The sequence below is a fragment of the Equus asinus genome, unplaced genomic scaffold (assembly GCF_041296235.1).
Source record: "Equus asinus isolate D_3611 breed Donkey unplaced genomic scaffold, EquAss-T2T_v2 contig_800, whole genome shotgun sequence".
In the NCBI taxonomy this organism is placed as follows: Eukaryota; Metazoa; Chordata; class Mammalia; order Perissodactyla; family Equidae; genus Equus; species Equus asinus.
Window position 1 is genome coordinate 428014 of NW_027225517.1, and position 6323 is coordinate 434336.

At 39.1% G+C, this 6323-nt stretch overlaps 1 pseudogene; it reads left to right on the forward strand.

Moving 5' to 3' along the window:
* The first annotated feature begins 435 nt into the window (after window positions 1–435).
* LOC139044303 (olfactory receptor 5AN6-like) lies at window positions 436–5790 on the forward strand (annotated as a pseudogene).
* Window positions 5791–6323: the final 533 nt, after the last annotated feature.

Here is a 6323-nt window from a genome sequence, read left to right on the forward strand (position 1 = left end):
CGTTTGTTGATTTTTGTTTCTGTTGCTTGTGCTTGTGGTGTCATATCAAAAAAATCATTGCCAAGATCAGTGTCAAGGAGCTTTGCCTCTATTTTTTCTTCTAAGAGTTTTTGAGTTTAGTTCTTATGTTTAAATCTTTAACTCATTTCAGGTTAAGTTTTGTGAGCAGTGTAAGTAACGGGTCTGGAGTTTTCTCTGCTTTTGTGGGTAGATCTGCTGCACTCTTCTTGCTCCCTCTTGTGGCTGAAATCCTAAACTATTCTGTGTTCTCTGGTTTTTGTCACTCACCAGGCTGGCTACTGGAAATCTCTTTTTTGTTTTCCAGATGGTGGCACTACTGCTCACGTTTGTGGTTTCTCCCTTTTCCATAGGCTGTTTCCTTTTTTTCTGAGAGCACTCAGTTTACCAGATTTTCTCTCACTGCTACATTCAGGAATGTGCACAAGCAGCCAGCTGCAGATGAGGAGGAGGTGTGGATTTAACAATGAGAGCTTGTTGGTTCGCATGGATCTGGAGGGGAGATGCTCTGGTGAGATACTCCTAGAGGCTCATGAGTGGGCTTCCTACTGAAATCCTGAGCCCCTGTGCCCCTTTAACTCCCTTTGGTATTTCTCTCTATCTCTTACCTGATTTCCCTTCTCCCTACACTCACGGTCTACCTGGTCAGTAGTCTACATAACCCTAGAGAGAAAGGATTTCCTCATCTGTGTCTTGCACTGCCAGGGTAGCCGGGTGCTCATTCACGGCTCTTTCCCTGTGCAGGAGTGTTTGCCACTGCTGAGTAGTTCAGCCTATGCAGTGTTATCTTGAAGAGGGTGGTGCTGGGGAAGCTCCTTTTAGTGTCTCCACTGTGACCAGCTCACACTTTTTTTCTGCTCCAGTTGTGAACTGGCTTTCCATTTCAGGAAGACTGGGCTTCAACAAAGTCTCTCTCATTCATGGTTGTCATCACACTCTCCAGGCGTTATGTGGCCATAATCAAGATGGTTTTAGGAAGGTTCATTGGCTCCTTCTGGTTCTGCATCCCATACAAAGATCTGTCTGCCTATTACTGGATGCACAGGTGGGTGAGATTCCTCCTGGACCCGTGGCATTTAGTGCTAGATATTACAACTTCCACAAAGGCATTTGTTGGTGGATGGATGTCAAATTCATTGTTACAAAAATGGAACAAAAAAGGGGCTGGCCCCGTGTCCGAGTGGTTAAGTTCGCGCGCTCCGCTGCAGGCGGCCCAGTGTTTCGTTAGTTCGAATCCTGGGCGCGGACATGGCACTGCTCATCAGACCACGCTGAGGCAGCGTCCCACATGCCACAACTAGAAGAACCCACAACGAAGAATACACAACTATGTACCGGGGGGCTTTGGGGAGAAAAAGGAAAAAATAAAAATCTTTAAAATAAAAAATGGAACAAAAAGAAGGACAATAACAGGACAATAAATAACAAGTGTTGGATTACTATTGCCACTCCTTCCCCTCATAAATTTTAATCTCATCCATCTACTTATGTGGATTGCAGCCTACATATTGTCATTATTGTGACTTCAAAAAACACCAAGTCAACATTTTTATCAAAGGAGATTCTGGGTTGGTGTCACCCCCAAAGTGTTTGACAGATGTCATATGAATCATTTCTGAAGCAATACATTTTAAACATAAGAATCATAGATTCTTAGAGATAACTTTTAAAGAAACACGAACTTAAGATGAAAAATATCACTGGGCACACAAATAAACAGGGCGCTTGAATAAGAGGCAGCGATATCATTAAACTATGGAATCAGACTTGCAAAACTATGTATTTGAATTATAGATAATAATAATTTAAATAAGTATGTTGAATATGTTTAAATAAAGGATGCTATGGAAAGTATGATGAAACAATAAAGGACTAACCAAACTGACTCTTTGGGAAAGGAACAAAATGGAAACTCTTGAGAGAAAATCAAATATTATAATTGAAATTTGAAATTAATGGATGAATTAAACAGCCAATTAGCACAACTTATGATAGAATGAATTTACTAGAAGAGACATCTATTAAAAATTAAACTGAACGCAGTAGAGAAACAAAAATAATGAATGTTTCACTGATGTGGAGAGCAGAGCAAGAATACATCTAATTGGTATTCCAGAGACATAGAACAGAAATATAGAGGCAATTTTCAGAATGCTATCGTTGTTTAGTACATAGCACACAAGGCTTATGGTTACCATATTGAATGAATGGACATTAGAGGAAGCGGTGAATATGTCCACAAGTAGAGGGAGAATAACATTATACACCGAAGCTGCTCAATAAATCTTTTCGTTGTCTTGATTTTTGGTTATGATGAGGAAGAATGCAATTTTCTTCACTGTTCTCACAAGATTATGCCTCCATTCAGTCTCATTGTGGAAAGCCACACCTAGGTCTAAGATGGTAAATGCATAGTCTGTCTGCTACCAGCTCTCATTCTGTACTGATGGCAAACATCTTGAATTTATTTTCTAATGAATCTCTTCCTTACTTCAGAATTCTTCTCAAAACAGTGCACCATGAAGCAATGAGTGATCAGATTTTGGGAAATGATCCCTTTTAACTTATTTCTCAGACTTACCTTATGCTTCTATGGGAATTTTCTCTTTGCACTCATTTTTGGAACTAGGAGACTGGGAAATGGTTAGAAATAAGGAAAATATTCTTGTCGGCTAATGCTGACAAATATTTATAGTGCATAGACATAGACATAAGTTATTTCATTAATTCCACAGCCCGTTTTAAGGGAAATCTCCAAGACTTCTACATTTACCTGTATACACAACTCTCACACTACATTTGACATCTATTTTCTAGCTTTCACAGCTTCCCATGATTTTCTTTGTAGTTTGAGTTCATCTGAACAAAAATGTGTTTGTGGTGGGAGGTGTTCTAATGACCATCTGGAGAGATGCCAGCTATAGCATCTCGAAGGGGGCAAACAGTGCCCAATGAAAAATATTGGTTTTGTTATTTACCATTTGGCCTGAACACTTAGTGTTTACCTTCCCTAGACTGGCTTCAATGAGAAAACAGAAAGAACTTCCAGAAATCCCGCCTGAGTTTCTTAATCCCCATGTCCATTGCCTAAACATCCAAACTCCTACTTGAGTTCAAGTCATTTTACTATGTAGGAGAAGCCATGAACCTAGGAACTGTGAATAGAATCAAGGGTGATTGAGAATCTAATAAAACCGCATGCGACGGTGGAAGTGGTGGCTGTTTGCAGGGTAGAGGGTCAAGAGTTTCCAATAGATTTTCAAAAGTATCCATGACCCAAAGAATATCAAGAATCATTGTCCTAGACAGTTTAACTCATGAATATCTCTGATTCACAGAAAGAAAAATTGGCACTTGCAAGAAAGGGAGCATAATGGCTCTTACAACGTTGTCTTGTCTAACTTCTCAGAAGCCTTCCTAGAGTCAAAAGTTGGTTAAGTCACATCCATTTCCAACGTGCTTCTTGGTTTGTGTCTATACCCACCAACCCATTGCACTATTCTTATATCTCTCCAAGAGTTATGAAAGCAGAAAGACAGTTATGGAATTGTCCACCTTCCCTAATTATAGATTATTTGAATATTAATTCCCAAGGAAATTTTAAAGAGCATCTACTCCATCATCCTCATTTGACATATGAGGCCCAGGATGATTCAGGGGCTTCCTGAGGCATTGAGTTAATATTAGAGTGATTCCTGAGCAGAATCATTCTGTTTCACCCTATACAGTGATGAAAGTATTTTCTTAATTTAGGCTATTTCCAATTTTCATATACTACTTAAATATGAAATGGAAAAACATGAAATTCAGACATTTTAGGAGACAATGTACAAATGATGTCCATTACTCTCTTTGGAGCCCAAAGAGAGAATGATAGTATTTATCCAAAAGAAGTTTTCTATTAAGGTTGGTGATTATACATGGATATATGCAGAGATTACACAAGGTTAGCTCAACTTTCTGATTCAAGGTTGTATATCTAGTCACCTGCTTTCCTGGAAAAATGAAGAGTATTTCTTTGTGTTTTTTGAGGATGAAAACATTTCCTTATCTCATCTTTTTCTCAGCAGATAATATCAAGCAGGTCCATGTAAGCAGATAGAAATCACTCATCTGTGGTCGTGTTTGTTCTTCTGGGACTCTAAGATGAAAAAGAGGTGCAGCTTGTCCTCTTCCCAATCTTTCTAGGTATCTATCTTGTGACCCTAATCTGGAATCTGGGTGTCATCATCCTAATCAAGATGGACTCACACCTGCATGCACCTATGTACATTTTCTCAGTTTCCTGTCATTTATAAACATTTGCTATTCTTCCACCTACCCAAGGATGTTTTCAGACTTCTTTTTTTTTAATTGCAGTAACATTGGATTATAACATTATATAGCTTTCGGATGTACATAGTAATATATTTTGAATTCTGTGTAGATTACATCATGTTCACCACCCAGAAATTAATTATAGTCCATCCCCTCACGTCTGAGCCTAGTCACCCCTTTTGCCCTCCCCTCCTTCCCCATGGTAACTACCAATCTAATCTCCATTGCTATGTGTTTGTCATTGTTTTTATCTTCTACTTATGAGTGAGATCATACGGTATTTGACTTTCTCCCTCTGACTAATTTCACTCAGCATAGTACCCTCAAGGACCATCCATGTTATCACAAATGGCCAGATTTCATCATTTCTTATGGCTGAGTAGTACCCCATTGTGTATAAATACCACATATTCTTTATCCTTTTGCCCCTTGATGGGCACCTAGGTCACTTCCAAGTCTTGGCTATTGTGTATAATGCTGCAATGAACATAGGGGTTCATGTCTCTTCATGCCTTTGTGTTTTCAAGTTCTTTTAAATGTCCAAAATTAAAGATAAAGAGAGAATCCTAAAAGCAGCAAGAGAAAGGCCACAAGTGACATACAAAGGAAAGCCCATAAGGCTGTCTGCAGACTTCTCAGCCGAGACCCTACAGGCGAGAAGAGAATGGCATGATGTATTTAAATTGCTAAAAGGAAAAAATCTACAGCCAAAAATACTCTATCCATCAAGGTTGTCATTCAGAATGGAAGGAGAGATAAAGAGCTTCCCAGACAAGCATAAATTAAAGGAGTTTATCACCAAGAAACCAGTTCTACAAGAAATGCTAAAGGGACTTATTTAAGTGGGAAAGCGATGACCACAAATAGAAATAAAAAAATTATCAAAAAAACAAAACAAAAAAAAACTTCTTAAAGGATGGAAAAACAATTTCATTCACTGCCTGTACCACCCAGTATTTTTCTGGGTCCTGGGTGGAAAAGACTGAGTACTGCCTCTTGGCTGCTGTGGCCTATAACATATGTTGCTGTTGGTAGGCCTCTGCAGTACCCAGCCATCATGGCTCCTGGTGTCTGTGGGAAGATAGCTGCTGGGGTCTATGGGAGTCATGTCCTTGGTAGCTATTTCAAACAATTACTTGAATTCTTCTCTACTACTGTGGGCCCAATATTATTCCAAATTTCTTCTGTGACACACTCCAGATTATTAACTTGTCTTGCTCCAAACCCTTCATAAGCTAAATGATTCTATTTCTGGTATGTATTTTCATTGGGTTCAATTCTCTCCTACCTATCATCTTATCGTATGGATTCATCGCAGCTTTCATCCTGAAAATACCTTCTATCAGAGGCAGAGCCAGGGCCTTCAAAGCCTGTGCCTCCCACCTGGCAGCTGTGACAATCTATTATGGCACAAGCCTCTCTGTGTACCTACTTCCAAGCTCTAGCCACTTCTAGAAGCTGGACAAGGTGCTGTCAGTGTTCTATGTTATCTTTATCCCTGTGTTAAACCCTCTTATTTATAGTATGAGGAACAAGGAAATCAAACAGGTGCTTAAGAGGGTGGTAAAAAGGCTAACACTTTTACCTCAGTATGAACAATATTTGTGCAGGAGTTCTTTTCCCTGTAGGGATGACAAGGAACAGAATATGTATGTGACTTTTTGTAGGTCACAGATCACTAGGTAGAGAGAAGTGAAAACCTGGCTCCTTGATTCCTGGTGCCATTATGTTTAGCTGTCACCACCAAGTGATCTTTTGGGGCAGTGTCACCAACACTGAATTCACTTTAAATGGCCTTTGTCCTTGATGAGACCCAGATATCTAAAACCCTATGTTTTGAGAATTTAGGTTCTGATAAATACTATATGTAGAGAAATGACAAGAACCTAGGAAGCCTCACAGATAGTTTTTTCCTCATTGATTTTCTTTATTTCTTTTATTTACTTTTAATTGTGAAGCATTTATTTGTATTTCAGTAAAATAAAATA